Here is a 25,429-nt window from a genome sequence, read left to right as displayed (position 1 = left end):
CCTTAGTCATTGTACTTGCTCATTTAGCCTCTTGCCTGTTCCCATTCCAGCACTACACAATCCACTATCCCACCAATGCATCCAGTCCTTTCACTACTTTTCTTTTTTGCTATCTCATCTTTCTTCCCTGCCCACCATCTGACCTCCCGACTGCACCTAGCTGCCCTATCCTCTCTCCACGTTGTTCTTCCGCGCTCCTGCAGTAGCACTTTGCCGTCCCCCACCCTTACTTACCCTGCTATCCCTCCCCCTCCTTCTCCCCCCACTGTAGGGCAGAGATGGACTCCTGGGTGGTCACTACAAAAGGATGGCGAGGACTGCACTGCTCAATAGCTCGATAGCTTGTAAGCTGCTCAGGGAGTTAGAACAGAAAAAACTACTCACCAGAACAGGAATGGATGTACTCAAGTGCACGAGATATGGCCACAAGCTCTGCAGTGAATACATTGCAGCCAGTGGGCAAGGAACACTGTTCAATATGGCCTATGTGGCCATAGGTGAAGCAAACATTACCATCAGCCATTGAGCCATTGGTGTAAACAACTTCAGAGCCCCAGAACACGTCAAAAATCAAGAGGAAGTGACAGCAGAGAGTGGTGGGGTTAACTGAGGCCTTAGGACCATGCAAAAGGTCCACACACAACTTCGGCTGAGGTGTACACCACAGAGGTGTACATGAATGGACTGCAAGTACAGGTGGTAAAGAGGACAACTCCAGTTCGGAGAGAAGGGATCGCACATCAGCCGTAATCGTGAGCCCTGACCTGGGCCACCAATATGGGAGATGAACTGCCAGGGGTGGGAGAAGGAGATGGTAATTCAGATGCTCAGGAGAAATACAAATATCTGCAATGTAACTGGTGAGCAGTTGTGCACATTGGATCTGCAATGGAGACACTCCAGCTTCCACCAGGACACTGTTCACTGGACTGTTACTAAAAGCTGCCGTAACTAGGCGAATGCCACAGTGGTGCACTGGGTCGAGTAAATGCAATGCTGAGGGCACTGCTGAACCATAAACCAGACTCCCAAAGGCCAGGCGGGATTGAACAAGGACTCTAGAGCTTCAGCAGTGTGGAGTTATCTACACCCCAGTTGCCGTTGCTCATGCAGCGGAGGGCATTGAGGTGCTGCCAGCACTTCTACTTAAGCTGACGAAGGTGAGGTAGCCAAGTCAATTGGGTGTCAAAAACCAGTCCTAAGAATTGGTACATCTCCACTACGGTGAGTGGATCGTCATTAACCTTCATGCGCTCGCGCTAGAAATAGTCACATGAGCGCTTGCGCAGGCGGTCAGCCGACAGTTTTCATCAATCTCTTGAGGTTTTGCGTTTTTAAAGGTCATATTTCCATAAAATATTGACATAGGATATTTGTAATCAATTATTTATTTAACAATAAAATATACAATGGAATACAAAAAGGAAGCCAAATACCCAAATGAAATATAAGATCATTTTCTTCATTGTAATGTTTTGGGACTTTATAATGTAATACTTAAGACTAGAATTATTCACTGTCTTAACAAGAGAAGCTAATTTTGCTTTGAAAAAAGAATTTTTGATTGAAAACGTCACAAACATTTCTGTCAGATGAAAAATGCTGATCAGTCTGTATCCATTTCATTTTCGTTTTGAGGCTGACAACAATTATTGCACGTAACTGCCATGGTTGAATGTCAGAAGTTTCTTCCACATTCACCGCATTCTCGCTTTGTTTTTATATTCTGTTTTGAGCCACGCAAGTAACATATTCCTCTCCTTGTAGGGGTTGATACAGCTGGATAAACTTGTCACACTCTCCCTGTAATTTTCCAAAAATACTAACAAATCTTTTGGTAAAGGCTTCCATTTAGCTCTTTCTTTCAGGTTTACACTCATCAGTTCCAAAGATAACGCATGTAAGAATTGTCTTCTCGTTTTTTCTTTCATATTACCTGTGTTGAATTGAAAAATGCATAACTAATTTATTCCTGCCAAGTCAAGTAAGTGGAAAAATATACATGCAGGCCACCTTTGTGTTCTTCTTGATGTTGAAATTCTGGAGCACATGAGGTCTACAGTATCAACTCCACCTTTGGTTGAATTATAGTCTGCGATTTGTACAGGTTTTTTGGTATCTTCATCAATGATGTCGGTATCATGCATTGTGGAGAGCACTACAACAGCTTTCCTCTTTTTTTTTTTTTTTTTTTTTTTTTTTTTTTTTTTTTTTTTTTTTTAAATCCTAGAAATCAGTTTTGTCATCTTGACAACCGAACATGTAGTCTCCTGCACTGCATTTGCATTTACTGTCACAAATTTTAGGGAATTTCTTTATTTTTTTCTCATTGTACCTAAAAAAGTGAGGCCTTTGCTAAGGAGGTATTCAGCCAATGGGTAACTTAAAAAATAATTATCAGTTGTTACATTTGTATTTGTTCCTTCTATGCATTCAACCAATCTAGTGACCAAGTCGTATGGTTTGTTGGAGAGTACGTTAGGGCCTGGCATTTATTTTCCGCAGTACACTTCTAAATTATATGTATAAAAAGTGCGTGCATCACACAATGCGTACATTTTTAACCCATATTTGGCTGGTTTCTGAGACATGTACTGGATGAATGAACATCATCCTCTAAACGCAACCAACATCTCATCGACAGTGACAAATTCCCCTAAACTGAATGATTTTTGGCTGTTAGCAATGGAAGAAGACAAAATTTCTCATATAGGAGCAAGTTTGTCCATTGCTTGACGTTCCAATCTCATGTTTAGGTCATCAAATCATATAGCTCGTACCAAAAATCTAATTCTATTTACTGAATTTGGCTCGCAAAATTGTCAGATCTGTTCCATTGCTATTGAAATATTCAGAGAAATTTGCACAGTTTCCTCTTGACAGCAATCAAAAACAGAGCACCAAACAATGCTAGCATTTCAGCTGTAGTCATCTTATAATCCCTTTCACGTACTTCAGAGTTACTGCTTCCTTCTGACAGTGCTTGACGTGCCAATTTTGTCCTTTCAATATTAATATTCGTGTACCTTATGATTCCTTCTACCATTTCGGGAGTTATTACACTCTGAAAACTTTCCAGTCAAGTTTCACATTGTCTGGCTTGTCCTCTAGGACCTGGTAGAGTTTTGATTTTATTTTTTTACTTTCATTTTGTGCTGGTAATATTGGCACTACTAGCCCAAATAGTTTCCATGTCCTTACCTATATAAAATCTGATGTCATTTGTTGGTAGCTCCTGTTGATCTGTTATTTTCTCCCCCGTTTTCCAAATCAATTTCTGACTCACTTTGATGTATATGATCTTAAATCCTTTCTTGTTCATAATCTGGGTCATCGGAAATGTCATCTTCTAGGGATTCCTCATGGCCTTTCCCCTCTGCTTCCTCTCTCTCCAATTCAGCCAAGACTATGTATGTCATCAGACATAAGGTTTCGTTGTTCCCTTCAAAAAATAAAAATAATTGTTACTTTTGCCAACAGAAATTTCTTAGAATGACGAAGTGCTAAAGTAGAAAGAAAAACAGAATTTGTGAGTGGCAAAATTTGTAGAAAGTAATGCACATTCACTAGAGAATGAATATAAAATTGAGGAATTATAGGGGAATTACAAAAAGAAATACTTGCATTCCGAAGTAGACAAGTAGAACAGTCTCGTAAGCACTCGCAAGGCGGTAAACTGAACGCTGAACGTGTTCGGACCTATTTGAACTTGTCCTGAGAGGCATAGAGGTGCGACTTAAACGAACTTTGAGCAGTACCTGTCGGAAAAAGGTGCAACTAGAGAATAAATGTCCCTCCCGCCACCTCATTACCTTTGTGGAGTATGGCGCGAAATTGCAAAAAAGGTGGTCACTTCACCGCCCGTGCAACCGCGTGAAGGTTAAGATAAAGTTCATCTTCCGGATCAATGGTACAACGCTGACAGAAGTGCATGACACAGGACTTAGTGGCTGAAAACTGGAAACCGTGGGCTAGAGCCCATGACTGCATTTTGTGAATGACTCCCTGTAGGCACTGCTCAGCAATACCAGTACTGGAGGAGCAATACGAAACGCAGAAGTCATCTGCGTACAGAGAAAGGGAAACCGACAGCCCTACAGCTGCTGCTAGGTTGTTAATGGCCACTGAAAACACACATAAACTCAATACAGAGCCCCCTCTCCCCCCCCCCCCCCCCCAGAATGCCATTTTCCTGAATATGAGGAACTATGGGAGGCAAAATTTGGACACGGAAAGTACGAAGCGACAGGAAGTTTTGAATAATATTCGGGAGCTGGTCCCGGAGACCCCACTCTTGCAATGTGGCAAGGATATGATGTTGGCAGGTCGTGTTGTATGCTTTATACTAGTCAAAAAAGACGTCAACCAGATGTTGGCGTCTGTAAAAGGCTATTCGCATGGCAGACTCGAGGGACACAAGATTATCAGTGGTAGTGTCCCTGGTGGAACCTGCCAATATGGAACCAGTAGGCCACGTGACTCCAGGACCCAACCCAACCGCTGACACACCATACGTTCCAGCAGCTTACAGAGAACGTTGGTGAGGCTGATGGGCTGATAGCTATCCACATAAAGCATATTTTTACCAGGTTTTAACACGGGAATGATGGTGCTCTCTTATCATTGGGATGGGAAGATGCCATTGCACCAGATCCAGTTGAAGATGACAGAGATATCACTTGTGGTCAGACGACACATTTCATGTGGACTGTGGATCCGATCCGGCCCAATTGCTGTGTCAGAGCAATGTGCAAGGGCGTAATAGGGTTCACAGTGTGTGTAGTGAATAAGAGGACTTTCCTTTCCATCCGCTGTTCGAGGGTGCGAAAGGCTGGGGGGTAGTTCTCCAATGCAGAGGCTCTAGCATGGTGCTCAGCAAAGTGCTCGGCAGTTGTGATAGCGTTGGTAGGGAGCACGTCATTGACATTAATGCCAGAGACATCTGTTGGGGTCTGGTACCCAAAAAAGATGTCTGATCTTCATCCAGACTTGGGAAGGTGACATATGGCACCCAATGGTCGACACATACCTCTCCCAACACTCCTGTTTCCGTCGTTTGATAAGTAGGTGAATGCAGGCACAGAGCCACTGAAAGGCTATTAGGTGCTCCAGGGAAGGGTGTCGCTTATGCCACTGTAGAGCTCGCCGACACTTCCACCGAGGAACTGTCTTTTCCTAGAGAACGAGGGATCGCATTTTCCTCCACAGAAACTATCATTGTAGTGACCTGCTCAATTACATCATCGATGGCACCACGTGGGGGAGATTAAACGGTGACATCAGAGGTGAAGGCTACCCAGTATGCCTTGTTTAAAGCCCATCTGGGCAGGCGACCGTGGGCCTGACGTCGGGGCAGTGACAGGAAGATGGGGAAGTGGTCACTACCACACAGGTAGTCGTGCTCTCCAGTGGATAGATTGGAGAAGTCCTGGGCTGCAAACTGATAAATCAATGGCCAAGTAACTACCATTAGCCACACTAATAAAATGTGTGGCGGCCCCAGTATTTAAGAGGCAGAGGTCGAACTGAAACAGCCAAGTTTTGACATCTCTGCCACGGCCAGTAAGCACGGTGCCACCCCACAAGGGGTTATGGGTGTTACAAGTAGGAAAGGTTTAGGGTGCTGATCAATCAGTGCAGCCAAGATGTTCAAGGGTACTGCACCATCTGGAGGGTGATACACGTTGCAGACAGTTATTTACTGCATCGTCCATATCCTGACAGCCACAGCTTCAAGAGGAGTTTGAAGGGGCACAGATTCACTACATACCAAGTTCAGGACATAAATGCGAACTCCACCCGACACTATTATATTCGCTACGGTTCCAGTAATATCCCCTGGAGCAGCGCAGGGGTTTGCATTGCCGGGAACAGTTTCCTGGAAAGCAATGCAGAAAGCAGGTCTAAAGCTTAACAGTTGCTGGTGGTGGAAAAAACTTGAGACTGGGAAGCCATGAAACTCAATGAGGTCACCTGCTGCCAAGACTTATTTCCTGAACAGGCTATATCCATTATGTCTGAAGGTCTGGCAAGATCTAAGTCCTCAACAAACGCCAGCTCTTCACCTCATCGCCAGACGCAGAGCTCGTGCAGTGGTGGTGTGGGTGCCACCACAATTCCCTTGGTCTTGTGGGGTCGTCTTTCTGGATTTCTCTCTCTGATCCTTGGGTTAGGGAAACCCAAGGATCAGTAAGGGCTTCACTGATTCAGTCTCTGGGACCAAGAATGAGCGTGAAGCCATACGACCAGCTGCCTTAGGGCACTTCAGCCATTGGTGGGTGTCATCTTTCCCACTAGCAGATGCCTGGGAAGGGAGTGACCCAAGGGGCCTCTTCCTAGCGAGAGGGGCCTCTTCCTAGCGAGAGGAGCCGAACACAACTTGCACTGCTCTGGCTAAGAAGTGGGAACTGGTGTCCCCAGTGGTTAGGGGGACAGTGCTCCCAAGGTAGATGGTGTGGCAGTAACAGAGAGGGAAGTGCCCACACTATCAAGGGGGCAGATGTAGTCTTCCAGCTCTGAGAGCCGACTGGAACTCGCGGAACTGATAGGGCGAGAACTGTTCTTGTAGCGGCGGCATAAGAGGTGGTCATAGCCACAATGTAGGTGCTCCAATTTTTTCTTGGACTCCATGTATGTTAGTCAAAATGGCTCTGAGCACTATGGGACTTAACTTCTGAGATCATCAGTCCCCTAACTAACCTAAGGACATCACACACATCCGTGCCCGAGGCAGGATTCGAACCTGCGACCGTAGCGGTCGTGCGGTTCCAGACTGCAGCGACTACAACCGCTCGGCCACCCCGGCTGGTGTAGGTCAGTCAGTCCAGGGTCTTGTATTCCTGGATTTTCCTTTCACGCTGGACAACCCTGCAGTCTGGTGAGCGAGGTGAATAACGTTCTCCGCAGCTGACACAGATCGTAGGTGGGGCACATTGAGTATTGGGATGGGCTGGACGTCCACAATCTCAACATGTTATGCTGGAAGTACAGCAGGAAGACATATGGCCAAACTTGCAGCACTTACAGCACTGCATCAGGGGAGGGATATAGGGCTTGACATCACAGCGGTAGAACAGCACCTTGACCTTCTCAGGTAATGTCACCCTCAAAGGCCAAGATGAAGGCACTGGTGGAAACCTGATTATCCCTCGGAACCCAGGGCATGCGCCAGACAAAATGAACTCGTCGCTCTAAGTTGCCACGCAGCTCGTCATTGTACTGCAAAAGAAGGTCCCTGTGGAATGTAATACCCTGCACTGTATTTAAGCTCTTATGAGACATAATGGTAATGGAAACATCCCCCAGCTTGTCACAAGCAAGTAATGTCTGACTAGGCAGAGGATGCCTTTTTATCAAGACTGAACTTGAACACATTTTGGACAAGCCCTCCACCTCTCCAAACTTGTCCTCTAATGCTGTACAAAAAAACTGAAGCTTCATCAAGACAAAGGAGTCCCCATCAGCTCTTGTACATGAGGTACAGGGGCTACCATGCTGGATATGAGGTGCAAAGAATTCCGTGGTCATCGTCGGTGCAGAAAACGACACTGTGTAGTAAGTGGAGGAAAACGAACCCAGGAAGGTGTCATCACCCAAGAGATGGAGGATGAGTGGGACTGCAATGCCATGAGGAGAAAGTGGGGTAAAGATCTCAATGCACAATGGGCACGATGCACCATGTAAGGCACCCTTCCCCAATTGGCTAGCTCTTTGGGAAAATTTTGAAAAATGGAGGTCAAACCCTAAAGGGAACTATCACATTAAGGCCGAAAGGTGTGAATCTCCTTTTAGTCCCCTCTTACAACAGGCAGGAATACCTTGGGCCTATTCTAACCACCTGACCCACAGGTGGTGGATGTGGGGGGATTCAGGTTCGGTTCCTGGTACTGCTAGGAATTTTTTCTTTGTGGGAGTATTGGAATAGGGTGCATTTAGCCACGTAAGGGTAACTGAGTAGCTACTTGCTTAAAGTAAGTAGCAAAACTGGCACACAAGCTATCACAGTGATGTCCAGGTTATTTTTTGGTAATTGTGGCATATATTTTTCAAAATAAAATTCAGTTGTTAGCTGCAGATTTGGAATATTTTATAGTACTTATAAGTTTCAACAGATGAAAATGCTATCTTCAAAAGTCTACAAAATTTAGGAAATTATAAAGTATTAGAACATGGCTACACAGACAGACAATGCAGTCCAGGACGGAATAACAGCAATATGGAAAGAATTGGTACTACCCACATTTAGGAAGTATTGAGTCACATATAAGCACAAAAAGAAATACAGCTAAATTACTAAAATATTAAGGATTTCAGATCAAGTTCTCCTTCTGAAGTAGAAAACACACACACACACACACACACACACACACACACACACACACGGCATTATTTGGCCCCTTAGCAGTAATGCTCCAGTGCTGTGCGCGTGTGCGCGCATTCAAAAAGCATAACTGCACAATTTAATGTATACTTCAATTCATGCACACAGTCCTGTTAGATATAAAGTTGAAACATTTGGAATACACCAACATATACAATAATATCACACTATTGTTTCCAAAAATCTCAAAGCTCTTGACCAATTTATTTCAAATATTCATACGATACTCTAATAAAAATTCTACTGGACATCAGCTACATATTTTTAGATACAAATGTACAGGATTTCTGTTAAAACCTACCATGAGAAAGAAAACTCCGTGCAGTGGAAGTGTGCGGATTAATTTTCTATCTCTCACTCAGTCTTAACTACAACGTTACGAAAAGGATAGTTGCTGCTCGTCCTATAGCGGAGATGCTGAGACGCAGATAACCACAATGAGAAGACTATCAAAGCTTTCGGCCAAAGAGGCCTTCATTAGAATTAGACAAAACTTACAAACCCACAGAATTGCAACTCACACACATGACCACAGTATCCTGTGTGTGTGTGTGTGTGTGTGTGTGTGTGTGTGTGTGTGTGTGTGTGTGTGTGTGTGAGAGAGAGAGAGAGAGAGAGAGAGAGAGAGAGAGAGAGAGAGAGAGAGAGAGCGCTAACTATGATGAATGGCTGTTTGATGAAAAGCTTTGTTTGAAACTCGTTTTGTTGTGCCTATCTGAAACGCAGCATCTGCGCTATATTGTGAGTAGCAGCTACCATTTTCATAATATTATCACTATTCCATCCTGGATTTTCCATTGTTTCCGTTTTAATGACGATGGCAGTGTATTTAAACCCTTAGACAAATGGTTTCTTACATCAATATTTTGAAAGGGATAGATGCTACTCAAGAAGACAAATTTGTTAACATCAAATATCGATTTAAGTGTCAGCAAGTATTTGTATGGAGTGTAGCCATGTATGGAAGTGAAACATGGATGATAACTAGTTCAGACAATAGAAGCTTTCGAAACGTGGTGCTACAGAAGAATACTGAAGATTAGGTGGGTAGATCACCTAACTAATGAGGAAGTACTGAATAGAATTTTGGAGAAGAGGAATTTGTGGCACAATTTGACGAGAAGGGATCGATTGGTAGAACACATTCTGAGGCAGTAAAAATCTTAGAGGAAGATCAAGAGATGAATACAGTAAGCAAATTGAGAAGGATGATGCTTTCACAGCATAGAGTGGTATGGAGAACTGCATCAAAGCAGTCTCCGGACTGAAGACAACCACGATCACCAAAGTTGCTACTCACCATGTAGAGGGGTTGCAGAGTCACAGATAGGCACAATGAAAGGAGCACGACACGGCGAGGTATTCCTGCCTGTCGTAAGAGGTGACTAAAAGGAGTTTCACACATTTCGGCCTTTATGTGATGGTCCCCTGTCGGGTTTGACCTCCATCTTTCTAAATTTTCCCAAAGAGCGAGCCAGATGGGGAAGAGCGCATTGTGTTAATCGTGCTTTGAGATCTTAAGCCCACTTTCTCATCGTCACACTGCAGTCACACTCATTCTCCATCTCCTAGGTGAGGACACCTTCCTGGGTGCATTTTTCACCATGCACTGTGCAGTGTCGCTTTCTGTGCTGATGATGACCATGGACTTCTTAGCACCTCATATCCAGCATGGTAGCCAGTCGTTGTAGTGGGGCCACCATATACCCTGTTGTTGTACCCCCCTTACAACACAGGGATCGCTCTGCTGATGCCTGTGCCATTAACTCCCCACATATGCCAAAGGGTCCATCTCCCTGGGGCATCAAGACTCCCAGCAATGGCCATCCTGCCAGGTGGCCCTTGCTGAGATTGCATGGCACCCATGGGGAGGGCCCCTGGTCAGAGTGGGTGGCATCAGGGTGGATGACACGCCAGCAGTCTCTAAGTGGGCAAAGTCTAACTTCAATGCTAAGAAATATGAACCCAAATCATTTCCCTCCCTGACCACACCATGGGAGGAACACCAGGCTAAGGATGGCAGTGAAGCTTATTCGCCCTGGTACCTTGTATTTATGAGAGTTGATAGGGAAACTTTCATGTCCATGAAGTCTCAGTTTTTTGTGGAGCATTTGGAGGACAAGTCTGGGGAGGTGGAGGGCTTGTCCAAAATGCACTGTGGGTCCGTCTTGATAAAAACAGCATCCTCTGCCCAGTCACAGGCATTACTTGGTTGTGACAAGTTGGAGGTGTTTCTGTTACCATCACGCCTCATGAGAGCTTAAATATGGTCCAGGGTATTATATTCCACAGGGACCTTCCTTTGCAGCCTGACGACGAGCTGCACGCCAGTTCAGAGTGGTGAGATGTTCATTTCGTCCGGTGCATCCATCGGGGTCCGAGGGATAATCAGGTTGCCACCAGTGCCTTCATCTTGGCCTTAGAGGGTGAAACATTGCCTGAGAAGGTTAACGTGATGGGGTAGCACTGTGATGTCAAGTCATATATCCCTTCCCCGACGCGGTGTTTCAAGTGGTGGAAATTCAGCCATATGTGTTCCCACTGTACTTACAGCATCACATCCCAAACCTCCATGTGCCCCGACTCCCATCTGTGTCAACTGAGGAGAGCATAATTCACCTTGCTTGCCAGACTGCAGAATTTTACAGAAAGAGAGGAAAATCATGGAATGTAAAACCCTAGACCGACTGACCTACACTGAGGCTAAGAGGAAATTTGAGCGCCTACATCCTGTGGCCATGACCTCCTCTCACGCCGCTGCTATGAGAACAGTTGCTACCCCATCAGTTCCTTGCATTCCTGTCGCCTCTCAGAACCAGAAGACTACACCTGACCCCTTGATGGTGGGGGTGTATCCCTCCCTGTTACTCCCGCGACACCTACATCTGGAACACGACCCGCCCCTCAACCCCCCCCCCCCCCAACCTTCAGGGATATCAGTCCCCATTTGTGAGCCAGAGAAGCGTAAGTCTTCTTCGACTTCTCTCGCTAGGAAGGGGTCCCATGGGTCACTCCTTTCCCAGGTTTCTGCTAATGGGAAAGATGATACCCACCAATGGCTAAGGAGCCCAAAGGCAGCTGGTCATAGGGCACCACGCTCATTCTCAGTCCAGTAGACTGAATCAGTGAAGTCCTCCCAGCCAAGGAAACCCAAGGAGCAGCAAGAGAAATCTAAAAAAATGATCCCCAAGGGAAATGCGATGGCACCCACACCACCACTGCCTACAAGCTCTGTGTCTGAGGGTGAGGTGAAGATTCTGGAATCTGCTGAGGACCTAGATCTTGCCAGACCCTTGGACACAAGGGATATAGACCACTCAGGAAAAAGTCTGGCAGCAGGTGGCCCTGAGGCGTAAACAGCCTCATTGACCCCTGAGGACGTCCACGACTCTTTTGTGGATATGTGCGTGGCGAGCACGGGGCCCCGAGCTAGTGCAGTTCTTGTTCCTTTCTGGGCTGCCCTACCCGCCTCCCCCATCCCTCCTCATCCCCAATCCTCCCCCCCCCTTACCTTCCCTCCCCTTCACACTCCCTCTTCTAGGGAGTAATGTATTGAGCCTTCATCCAGAGACGGACGTTTCAAAATCCCCAATCCTCCCCCCCCCTTACCTTCCCTCCCCTTCACACTCCCTCTTCTAGGGAGTAATGTATTGAGCCTTCATCCAGAGACGGACGTTTCAGAACTCCAGGATCCTGTTTGCTTTGTTTTTCTCCATACTTTCTTCCTCTATTGGTCTTTCTCTATGTTCCCTCTTCCCCTTGCTTTCATGCCCTTACTTCTATCTCTGCGTCATTCTCCTTGCCCTATTCTCCTTGTCTTCTTTTCCGTGTCTTATTCTCCGCTTTGGCGTTTGAGATACTTTTTTCTATCCCATTTCTCTTTCCTCCCTGTGCGTGTCTGAAGGCTGACCCACACGGTCGCACGCGTAGCCGGTGACGGGGTAACGCGTAATTCCTCGCCCTGGGTAGACAAGTAAGGCACACACGTACCCCCTGGTAAAGGCCAGGCCCAGGGAGGGGTGATTGCCTCAGCTGTTACCTTCCAAATGTGCCAATGGCGAACTGTATCAGTTACAAACGACTCCGTGCACAATGTCGTCGTGTTATCAAAGAAAGCAAAAAGGCTTGCTGGGTGGCTTTCACTAGCTCATTCAACAGTTTTACTACTCCTGTTGTCTGGGGTGGCTTGCACCGGCTATCTGGCATCAAGGTCCACTCCCCGATTTCTGGCCTGACTGTTGCGAATGAAGTCCTTGTGGATCCTGAGGATGTCTCAAATGCCTTTGGCCACTATTTCGCAGAGGTTTCGAGCTCTGCCCATTACCACCCTGCCTTCCTCCACCACAAACAAGCAGAGGAGGCACGACCACCTTCTTTCCAGTCATTGAATCACGGAAGTTAAAATGCCACCTGCACCATGCTGGAACTCGTATGTGCACCCCCGGTCCTGATCCTCTGCTCCGTGGCCCGATGGTATACATATTCAGATGCTGAAGAACCTTTCTCCTGCAGGTAAAGGCTTGCTTCTTCGCACCTATAATCAAATCTGGACTGAAGGTCATGTTCCCACACGCTGGCGTGAAGCAATTGTAGTTACCAGCTGCGTGTGCAAGGTGATGGAGTGCATGGTAAATTCTCGATTGGTTTGGCTCCTTGAATCTCGACGCCTCCTTACCAGTGTCCAATGTGGCTTTCGTAGGCGCCGCTCTGCTGTTGACCGCCTAGTTACCTTGTCGACCTTTATTATAAACAACTTTTTGCGTAAGTGCCAGATGGTGGCTGTGTTCTTCGATTTGGAGAAGGCTTAAGACACCTTTTGGAGGGCAGGCATTCTCCACACCATGCACACTTGGGGCCTCTGCGATCACCTTTTTATTAATGCATTTTTAATGGATCGAATGTTCAGGGTGCATGTGGGTTCTATTTTGTCAGGTGCCTTTGGCCAGGAGAATGGGGTGCCCCAGGGTTCCGTTTTGAGTGTGGCCCTTTATGCCATAGCTATCAATCCAATAATGGATGACGTTTCAGGCTCCCTTTTCATGGATGACTTTACGATCTACTGCAGTGCTCAGAGAACATGTCTCCTGGAGTGACTATATTCCTCGAGTGTCGCTAACGGCTTCCGTTTTTCTGGTGACAAAACGGTCTGTATGAACTTCTGGCGTTGCAGTTTCTTCCACCATCCTTACATCTCGGTCCCGTTGCTCACCCATTCGTGGAGACAACAAAATTTATAGGTCTTACATTTGACAGGAAACTTTGCTGGTCTCCACATGTGTCTTACTTGGCTGCTAGTTGTACCCATTCCCTAAATGTCCTCCGTGTTCTCAGTGGTACATCATGGGGAGTGGATCGAATGGTCCTGCTTCGCTTACATTGGTCCATTGTCTGATCAAAGGTGGATTATGGGTGCTTTGTCTACTCTTCTGCTCGGCCGTCCATCTTCGGCCATCTAAACTCTATCCAGCATCAGGGGTTACGTCTGGCGACTGGAGCATTATACACCAGCCCTGTTGAGTCTGTATGCCGAAGCTGCCGAATTACTGCTAAACTACTGGCGCGATGTGTTGCTCTGTCGTTACGCCTGCCAACTGATGTCAATGCCCAATCACCCATCATATTTCTCCTTCTTTGACGACTCTCTCAACTGCCAATACGGACTGTATGTCTCTGCCCTGTTACCTCCTGGAGTTCGCTTTCGTCGCCTGCTTCAGCAACTTGATTTTACCCTCCCTACGACTTTTCGAGTGGGTGAGAGCCCGATGCCACCTTGGCTCCAGGCTCAGGTTCGCGTTCACCTTGAACTCAGCTTGCTCCCAAAGGAGAGGACCGCGGATTCGATATACCGCTCGAGGTTTGTCAAACTTTGTTCGAGGCTCACTAATAACATCTTTATTTACACAGGTGGCTCCAAGACTGCTGCTGGCGTCGGATGTGCCTTTGTCGTTGGGGATGATACCTTTAAATACCGGCTCCTTGACGAGTGTTCAAGCTTTACAGCTGAGCTTTTTGCTCTCCATCAGGCTGTTCAGTATATCCGCCGCCATCGTCATTCTCCCTCTGCCATCTGCTCTGATTCTTTGGGCGCCATTCAGAGTCTCTGTGACCAATATTTGGACCACCCTCTCATGCAACGAATTCAACAGTCCCTTCAGTCCCTAGCTGATACTGGCGCTCGTGTCCTTTTTTTTTTTGTGGATTCCTGGCCACGTTGGTGTGCCTGGGATCAAAGCTGCTGATGCTGCGGCCAAGGCTGCTGTCCTCCTGCCTCGGACGGCTTCTTTTTGTGTCCCATCAACTAATGTTAGTGGGGTTCTTTGTCGGCGCGTTTCATCGTTGTGGCATGAGGCTTGGTCCTCTCTCGATGAAAATAAGCTTAGGGCCATCAAACCGATCCCGATGGCTTGGATGACCTCCTCACGCCCTTCCCGGCGAGACGAGGTAATTTTGGCCAGGTTTCAGATTGGGCATTGCCGATTTAGCCACCGCTACCTGTTGTCCAGTGACCCCACTGCGCAGTGCCCCTGTGTTCATCCATTGACAGTGCACCATGTTTTATTGTCCTGTCCCCATTTTCTTCACTCTCGTGTTGTCCTGTGTCTGCCGTCTACAGGAACGTTTAGCTGATGATGCTTGAGCAGCTGCTCGTGTCCTTAGTTTTATTACATTGACAGACTTGTCCAAAGAGATCTAACTCTTTTATTTTGTTTAGGTGCGTCTTTGTAAGTAATTTCTGGAGTTGTCCCCTTGTGTTTTTTTTCTACACTATTAGTGCACTAACGTTTGTGACTGGGCGCTAATGACTTTAGTAGTTGAGCGCCCTAAACAAAAAAAAAAGCCTTATTGAATGTTCCATGCCTTCCCAGTCTCACGATGACATCATCCTCCAGTGGAATTGTGGCTGTTTTTTCCACAGCCTGGCTGAGCTACAGCAACTGTTCAGCTTTACACCTGCTTTCTGGATTGCCCTCCAGGAAACCTGGTTCCCAGCAATGCGGACTGCTGCCCTCTGCGACTATAAGGCATACTACAGGAACTGTAATGACTATAACAGTGTGTCGCGTGGAGTTTGCATTTATGTCCTAAACTCAGTGTGCAGTTAAACTGTGCCCCTTCAAACCCCCCTTGATGCTGTGGCTGTCAGAATAAGGACGATGTGGGAAATAAAAGCAATGTATATCTTCCTCCAGATGGTGCAGTATCCCTCTGCCTCTTAAATACTGGGGCCACTACACATTTCAGTGTGGCTCGTGGTAGTTATTAGGCCATTGATTTATCAATTTGCAGCCCAGGACTTCTCCCCATCTATCCACTGGAGAGCACATGACGACCTGTGTAGTGGTGATCACTTCCCCATCTTCCTGTCACTGCCCCGACGTCAGGCCCACGGTCGCCTGCCCAGATGGGCTTAAACAAGGCAGACTGGGAAACTTTCACTTCTGCTGTCACCATTGAATCTCTCCCACACGGTAACATCGATGTGATGGTTGAGCAGGTGACAACACCACCATATCGAGCAGTAGTTTGGCAGGAATACATTAACCACATACAAAATAAATTTTTCAGATCAGATAGTTAACTTGAAAATAAAATATTATACTACAAAAGGTATGTGGATGATACCATTATGTTGTACAATGGTACAACTGAGGAGATTGAGAAACTAGCTAAAGGCTTCAGCAGCATGCACATAAACTTCACTGTAGAACTTCAAGTAAATAAAGGCATAAGTTTTCTTGACCTTACAATATCTAATATAAACAACAAACATGCCTTTCTCTTACAGAAAACTGGTATTCAGATTTATTTCAGTACTAACAAGAAGCTACAACAACACATAATCCACAACAGTAAGACAAATAACCAGCGCCACCACAAATAAAGTATTTATAAACTTTTATGTGACAATTGCCCACAGTTCTACATAGGCCAAACTGGAAGGAGTTTCACTTTAAGATACCATGAGCATATGGATGCCTTCTGGCTAAATAACTTTGATAAATCCATCTTTGCAATGCATCTAAAAAACCATGGTCACTCAGCCACAGCTATTACAGACAACCAACAAATACTACACACTATGAACAAAGGGGAAAAAAATGAATTTGCTCATAGAACTAGAAATTTATATCCACACCTCTAACTCACCAGACCTTATTCTCAATGAACAAGTGTAGCTTGCAAACAACATTTTTCATGAAATATTGAAAAACAAAAACTAATTATCCTCTGATATAATAACAAAGTAATATTCTGTGGAAATTAGATGTAGCAGTCACACAACAGTTAGTGTCATTATCAGAATTCATAAGTCACATGGTAAACACAAACTGTAACTGTCATTGTATAATTTGTAATAGGTTTCAAAATTTCATGTGTGTAACATCATTGTACTTCCTAGATCTAAGTACTCTGACAAAAAGGTGGATCAAAAAATTTCATGATGTGTATCGAAAAGCTTTGCAGTCTATAATAGCTTAAGTTTCTATATGCGCAACACCCTTGCACTTTGTGTGGCTAAGTTCATTAACTATAACCTGCATGTTTCTGTATGTGCAGCATCTTTGCACCTGCTACATCTAAGTTCTTTGACCATATCAGACATGTTTGTATATAAACACAGTGTATTTCACGAGTGCACATCATAATAGTGAAATATGCAGCTAAACTTTATAAAACTGAAATATGGATGTGGAAATAAGTGTCTAAGTGGGAAAAACTATCACCACAGTGTAACTATAGTAATGATGCTTCATCTTTATGTAAGTACAGATAATTTTGACAAATGCTGCCTTGCCACTTACAATTATCCCACTTGTACCTGTTTAGTCACAAGCAAATATTTTTTTTTTTTTGTATTTATACAGTGATTACCAGCAATATAAGCACCTGAGGATGGGCACAAGCTATAAAGGAACAGTCACAGAGTTAAACATCATCCACTATGGATGAAATCCACTACAAAAATCGTTTCTGTGGCAGGAAACACGATCCCTCACTTTTTAGGATGCCCCTGGCAAAATGCAGTCCCTTGGTGGTCTCCAGAAGGCACTGAAGCAATTAAGGAGCGTCAGCAAGCTCTACAGTGGCATAAGTGGCACCGTTCTCTGGAGCACATCATACCCTTTAAACGGCTCTGTGCTCACGTTCAGCAACTTATCAAACGACGGAAGCAGGAGTGTTGGTCGAGATATGTCTCGACCATTGAGTGCCATACGTCACCTTCCTAAGGCTGAGGAAAGATCGAATGTGTTTTCGGATACCAGACCCCAGCAGGTGTTCCCGGTGTCAACATAAATGGCGTGTTATCTACTGACGCAAACGCAATTGCTGAGCACTATGCTCGAGCCTTTGTGTCGGAAAATTACCTCCAGTCTTTTGCACTCTCAAATGGTGGCTGGAAGGGAAAGTCCTCTCATTCACTAAATGCCACAGTGAATCCTATAAAGCCCCATTTAGAGAGTGGGAGCTCCTTAGTGCCCTTCAACATTGCCCTGACACAGCTCCTGGGCCAGATCGGATCCACAGTCAGATGATTAAACATCTCTCATCTGACTACAAGCCACACCACTTAGTCATCTTGAACTGGATCTGGTGCAATTGCATCTTTCCATTGCAGTGGTGGGAGAGCAAAATCATTCTGGTGCTGAAACCCAGTAAAATCCCACTTGATGTGGATAGCTATTGGCCCATCAACCTCACCAACATTCTTTGAAAGCTGCTGGAACATACGGTGTGTCGGCAGTTGGGTTGGGTCCTGTAGTCAAGTGGCCTACTGGCTCCATGTCAGGGCGGCTTCCGCTAGGGTTGCTCTACCAATGATAATCTAGTGTCCCTAGAGTCTGCCTTTTCCAGTCGCCAGCACCTGGTTGCCATTTTTTTTTTTTTTTTTTATGAAAAGCGTATGACACGACCTGGTGACATCATCATCCTTGCCGCATTATACGAGTGAGTTCTCAGAGGCCCGCTCAAGATTTTTACCCAGAATTTCCTGTTGCTTCGTACTTTAAGTGTCAGTTGGTGCCTCCCATAGTTCCCTCATATGCAGGAGAATGAAGTCCTGCAGGGCACTGTATTGAGTGTATTTTTACTGGCCATTAATGGTCTAGCAGCAGCTGTAGGCCTGTCCATCTCGTCTTCTGTGTATGCAGACAACTTCTGCATTTTGTACTGCTCCACCAGTACTGGTGTTGCTGAGCGGCACCTACAGGGAGCTATTCACAAGATGAAGTCATGGGCTCTAGCCCACGGTTTCCAGTTTTCATCTGCAAAGTCATGTGTTATGCACTTCTGTCAGCGTCGTACTGTTCATCCAGAACTAGAACTTTACATTAATGACGATCCACTCACCGTAGTGGAGACACATCGATTTTTAAGACAGAATTTTGATGCTCGATTGACTTGGCTTCCTCACCTTCATCAGCGTAAGCGGAAGTACTGCCAGCACCTCAGTGCCCTCCACTGCCTGAGCAACACCAACTGGGGTGCAGATCACTCTATGCTGCTGCAGCTCTACAGAGCCCTTGTTCAATCCTGCCTTGACTATGGGAGTCTGGTTTATGGTACAGCGATACTCTCAGCATTGTGTTTATTCGACGCAGTGCACAACCGTGACATTCTCCTAGCGACAGGAGCTTTCAGGACGAGTCCAGTGACCTGTGCCCTTGCAGAGGCTGGAGTCCCTCCATTGAAGGTTATGCGTGCACAACTGCTTGCCAGTTACATTGCACACATTCGTAGTTCTCCTGCACATCCAAATTATCGTCTGTTTTTCCCACCCACGGCAGTTCATCACCCGCATTGGTGGCCTTGGTCAGGGCTTCCAATTGTAGTTCGTGTCCCATCCCTTCTTTCCGAACTGGAGTCCTTCCCTTTACCACCTATACTTGAGGTCCATTCACGTACACCTCCATGGTGTACACTTGGGCCACAGCTTCGCTTGGACCCTTCACATGGCCCTAAGGACTCGGGTTAACACTGCAACTCTCCGCTGCCGCTTCCTCTCGATTTTTGACATGTACCGAGGCCACGACGTGGTTTACACTGACGGCTCGATGACTGATGCTCGTGTCGGCTTTGTGTGTGCCATGGAGGACATATTGAACAGCATTCCTTGCCCGATGGCTGCAGTGTTTTCACTGCCGAGCGGGTGGCTATATCTCGTGCTCTTAAGCACATCTGTTCACGCCCTGGGGAGTCATTTCTTCTGTGTACTGACCCCTTGAGCAGCCTACAAGCTATCGATGAGTGCTACCCTTGCCATCCTTTGGTAGCGACCATCCAGGAGTCCATCTATGCCCTGGAATGGTCCAGTCGTTCAGTGGTGTTTGTCTGGACCCCAGGTCACCTCGGAATCGCAGGCAATGAACGTGCCGACAGGCTGGCCAAACGGGCTACACGGAAACTGCTTACAGAGATTGGCTTCTCTGCAGTTGACCTGCGTTCAGTACTACGTCGCAAGCTTTTGTAGCTTTGGGAGACGAAATGGCATAACATCAGCACACACAACAAACTGTGTGCCATTAAGGAGACTACGAATGTGTGGCAGTCCTCCATCTGGGCCTGTCGCAGGACTCTGTGGTTCCCTGCCGGCTGCACATTGGCCACACTTGGGCAACATATGGCTATCTCCTGCACCATGCTGACTCATCTCGGTGTCAGTGTGGTGCCCAGTTGACAGTGGCCCATATCTTGGTGAGCTGTCCTCCTTTGGCTGCCCTGCGATGGACTCTGCAGTTACTGGACTTGTTGCCTTTAATTTTAGCTGACAGCACCTCATTGGCTAATTTAGTTTTACGTTTTATGCGTGACGGTGGGTTTTATCAATCTATATAAGTTTTAGCGCATGTCCTTTGTCCCTTCGTGTCCTCCACTCTAATGCTTTCAGGGTGAATGTTTTAATGTGTCGCAGAGTGGCTGGCTTTTGCTTTTTATTCTCATGGTCGGCAAGCCGTGGTCATCTGCCCTCTTGTTTTTACCCCGTTCTACCTGTTTCTTGCTGCTCCCTGTTTTTCTTTTCCTATTTTATCCATAGTAGTGTTGGTTGTCCTTCTGTCATTCTTCTGGTTCTTCCTTTCTCATGTTACTGTGCTACACGTCTTTCTTTTCTTCTTCCCCTTGTGTAATTATTTTACCAGGAACAAGGGACCGATGACATCACAGTTTGGTCCCAACCAACCAATCCCCACATCTGTTGGACGTGCTGACCATGTGCTATTTAGGCACACTGCTGTGTAAGTGAAAACTTCATTTGCCTATATGAATGTACTCACAACGTAATTAGTAGTGTACATTGAAAATGTCTTGAATGTGATATCCATAAATGGAGGAATATTGGAGACTGTAACATCATGGGTTGAACTAGAAAACTGTTTTCAGTTCCAGAGAGAGGAGATATGTACAGAATTCTGTCTGATAGTAATGTAAAAAATTAAAAGAAACCAGATAAAAATTATATGTTCTTGTCTACTGATAACACAACTGACAGATGTTTTTCTATATGCCTAGCTGATAGTAAATACATAGTAGAAGACTTGTCAAGCAGCTGCTCAAAAAGTCACACTAATGTTGTTCATGAACAACATTGTACCAAAATTTGAGAACTAAACAAAGACATAGTATTGCAGATTATTGTGAGATGTATCTCATAAAAGCAATGAGTACACGGATAGGTATATAAATATGAGGAAACCGTAGAGGATTACTCAAAAACAAAGAACAGATTTCAAAAAGATAGAAACACTTTCTGCATGTTACTGGATAGAAGGGAGTTCAAAGTTTTGTGTTCATACAAACACTGTACCATTCACTCAACATGAGCACCATGCGCTGCTTGAGAAACATCAAAATGGTAGTCAATGTCATTCCACACACAAATCAATAGGACCCGGTTTATTGAATCAAAAGCTTTAACAATTGGATTTCTCAGCTCTTGAAGAGTAGTGGCCTTATGTGGGACAAAGATACTATGTTTTATGTAGTCCCTCACAGAAAAAAATTGCAAGGTCTGAGGTCTGGTGACCTGGGAGGCCAAAGGCGGTGAAAAAGATTTTGTTGTCCAACTCAAAGTGATTTCTCTTGTGGTACAGTCGGCATGTTGCTACAAACACCACAGTGTGTCAAAACTTTGAACCTTCCTCTGTCCATTGCCATGTGTAATGTGTTTGTCTTTTGTAGTCTGTCTGTAATAAACAACAACAGGAATATGTTCTTTCTTTTTGACTCACACAGTACTACTGTGGCGATGTATTACAGCAAATACACCTCAACAGTCCACTTCAACAGATGGCAACAGCAGATGACTCATTGCACAGAGCCAGATCAGGCTGTGAGCAAAAGTGGATCCAAGAGTTGGAGTCCCTGTCTTGCACTTCCTGTTGCAACTGAGAGGTTTTTCCCAGAGAGGCACACAGCAGTATGTAAGGATCAACTGCAAAACCTGGTTTGTATCAAGAGTAAATGGACCAGCACTTTCCGCACAGATGCAGAGCGACTCGCATCTTCGTTTAAATGAGAACATATGACGGCTTGCTGTAACAGTGCTGCATACAGGTATGGGTGAAGTGAAGATAATGCCAGTGTCAGTACCGTGCACTTTGGCCGAATTGTAATTGCTGCCATGTCCAAGCCTTATTGAGAACTTAAGGCAGAGTCCTCCATTTACTCTTGATACAAACCAGGTTTTGCAGTTGATCCTTACATACTACCAAGCAGCTTCATTTTCACAGCTTACAACCTCTGACTCATGGGATCGCTTGTATTAATGTTCACAGCATGATGGACCGTATCGCATCTCTACAGGTGTATTGTTAAAGGTGAGTTCACATGTGCACCAGAATGAGACTGCCATTTCAGCAATAACCAGTCATTTCAATCTTCACGGTAACGAGAGGATTTAAATCATGTTGCCTGGTTGCATTGTAATTATTATAGAGCAAAATTCACATGTGGCTTGTTTTTTTACCTGTCTATTTTCTTTGTCTCAAATACATTACAGTATTAATGTGTAACTGTATCATCATGGATAGCATTCCATTTCCCTTCCTACTGTAGTGAGAGTATTTAATTGCATTGCTTCTGTTGCATGTGACTGAGCTTAGAGTAATAATCATCTGTGGTGTCTTCGTCTACCTCCCCTTGTATTTTGAGTGCATGATGTGTTCTGGCTATCACAATAACACTGCCTGTGGCCAATCTGGTTATGATTATTCACTGACATATTTATCTAAGTTACAAAGACCACCATGACAATGTTAGTGAGTTATCAATTGCTGAGTGCCTTGTCGATAAGGTCATGTGTGACAAACGGTGTCCACATCTCAAGCTACGAGCACCCACTGTGTCATCCACCACGACTTATTCGCAGTTTGACATCTACTTTCTCTAAGCCAAATAGACGGCTCCCATGTAATAATGCGTATGCAGAAGGGTATTATGTTAAATGATACAGATACCTTCAAGCTAGTATGTACTTTTCTTTGCACACAAAATCCAGGTGCATGCAAATATTAGTGTTTGAGAGGAGAGGAGTAGTGTTTTTTTCCTGGGACAGCTTAAATTAGTACATTATCCAATATAATCTTGCTACATATTACGTGTAGCTGTTTCCAATTCCATTAAAGGAAGCACAAGAATGTTTCTGTGTCCTGTTATTTTATTCTGCAGACCTAGTCCTGCATGTCTTAGCACATAGCATCAGTTGAGCTCAAGTTAGCTAGATAGTGAGGAACATATTTCCCACACTACAATTGTATAGTGCAAAGCAAATGAATATATTTTAAAGTCTAAAGGTGTGTGCACCGCCTTGCAAGGCTCAAGGGGTGTCTGTCAGGGGAACGCTCTCTCCCCCCTTCCTGTTCAATATGGGCATTGACACCGGTTTAGGTCACCTGTCTTCCCACATTGGAGCCTTGATCTTTGGTCGCAGAGTCAATGCTGCGTGCGGCCTTAACTCATGATATCACCCCTGTTTGCAGCGACAAAGAAAGGACTGCAGTCCCTCAGTGATACTGCTGCTGCAGCCCTCACCCATAAAGGGCTGCACGTCAACCGCGGAAGTGTTTCACCCTCTCCCTCTTGGCCTCAGGCCGTGGGAAGAAGGTGAAGGTGGATGATGTCACCTTCACAGCTAACAGCACCACCATTCCGGCCCTTTGTGTGGGTGAGACCTACCACTACGTGGGGTTGCAGTTCGCCTCTTCTGGTCAGTGCCACTTGAGCCATCATTGTCGTCTGCAGGAACAGCTGGACCTCATCATCTGGGCTCCTCTGAAGCTGCCTCTACACCCTGGTACAAGTGCTGCTGCTGGGCCTGTATTGGTCGCATCTGGATTGGTGTCCTGAAGTCTGCGGACACTGGTGTGTGTAAGCATAAGGAAATAGTTCTGCCTCCCAGCAGACGCCCCCCCCCCCCCCCCCCTTGGGCAACTTTCACACCTTTGTGGCCCACAGGGGCTTGGCATTTGATCTGGCCACTGGATGGGGCCAGCCTCCAGCAATCAAGACTCCTGGCTCTGCAAATGGTAGAGCCGGCCATGGACGACATGGTCCTAGGTGAGGTACAATGCAAGGTATTGGTGCTGGAGTGAGAAGTCCACCTTTAGAAGATGTCAGTGCAGGTTGGAGATGTGGTGGCTCACCTACATGTCACCTTCAATGGAGCGGCCCTCTTGGTGTCTACTGACACCAGTTGACTGCTGTCTGGGCGTGACTATATCGTTGTCATCTGCATCCCAATGAGCACGTTACCAATTAAGGTGTGACGGAGTCAGCGGCAAGTGACAAGACACCAGATTCAGGGCAAGCTGTAGAGCTGTTGAGACCACAAACATCATGCAGGCTTGTGGGTAGACATGGGTCCAGGATGTAACATGATGATGCAGTTGTAAAGGATCCTGTGCATGGACTTGCACAGAGGGGCTTTGACATTTCCATAGTCCCCCACCTGCCAACACTGGAAGAGCTCTGCAAGCCTGACATTGTGGCAGCCAAAAGATGGTCAGGCCCACATAGTTAATGCCTGGATAGTTGGTGACCACCTCCAGTGCGATTGGTGCCACAATGAGAAGGTGGCAAAGTATAGCATGCTGTCCACCTGTTGTGCTATCCTTGACTTGGATCCTGGTGTCACCAAGGTGAATGTAACATCAGCCCCACTGAACTGGAGGAGGACACAGTCCCTACACGCAGCGTCTGACCCGACGAAGTTGGGCTTCAAAATGTGTGAACTATCGAGCATCAGCTCCAGTGTTAGTGTCACAGAATGCATTCCATAGGATTTTTAAGCAGATGCCAACAAAGTACCTGAGACCCAGAGCCAGGGTTAGCATCAGGAAGTGTGCACGATTATTTTTCATCCTGACTCCTGGGGACTACACTATGAATATCTCTACAGTAATTTCACTATGAACTTGTCTACTGTCATTCTACTAGTATGTTAGTTTGTGCTTGATAGGTTCCCGGGAAATACGCTGGATAATATTGTAAAAACTGCACAATATTTCAGCGAGACAACTGCCCACCATCTTCAGGTGCCACTGTCGCGTCGCTGAGAAGCTCGTCAATTTATGTTGGCTTTTTAGAACAGTGCAGGCGCCAGTGGGGGCATAAAGTCATCGAAGACCAATCGTAGACGGCGTCGAATACCAGAGCCTTCTGCTGGAGAAACGGGTAGCGGTCTGCGGGAAAATGCGGCGGGGACTGACGGACCCCGTTCACATGTGCGCGTGTTGCTGGCGCGTGATTTAAGGTGTTGGCGCGCGATTTAAGCATCTGCGCTAAGGTTTCCCATCTGTGTTGACTCTGTGCAGTTGCTAATCTGTGGCTGACGATTCCTTAGTGCCGCCAAGGCTGACTCCCAGGATTTTCTCAGGTGAAACCCAGTGTCTCTGTTTATTAAGTCACTGCTTATACGTATTTCGAGCACCTCTTTGATGATGGAGTCCCAGTATGTGGAAGCATACAAGAGGATCTTGGTTTCTTCATAGTTAATGCCATGTCCTGTGTCAAGTAAGTGTTCAGCAACCGCAGATTTCTCTGGCTGACCCAACC

Source organism: Schistocerca nitens, chromosome 9 (genome assembly GCF_023898315.1).
Source record: "Schistocerca nitens isolate TAMUIC-IGC-003100 chromosome 9, iqSchNite1.1, whole genome shotgun sequence".
NCBI lineage: Eukaryota > Metazoa > Arthropoda > Insecta > Orthoptera > Acrididae > Schistocerca > Schistocerca nitens.
Note: the sequence above shows the minus strand (reverse complement) of the source record.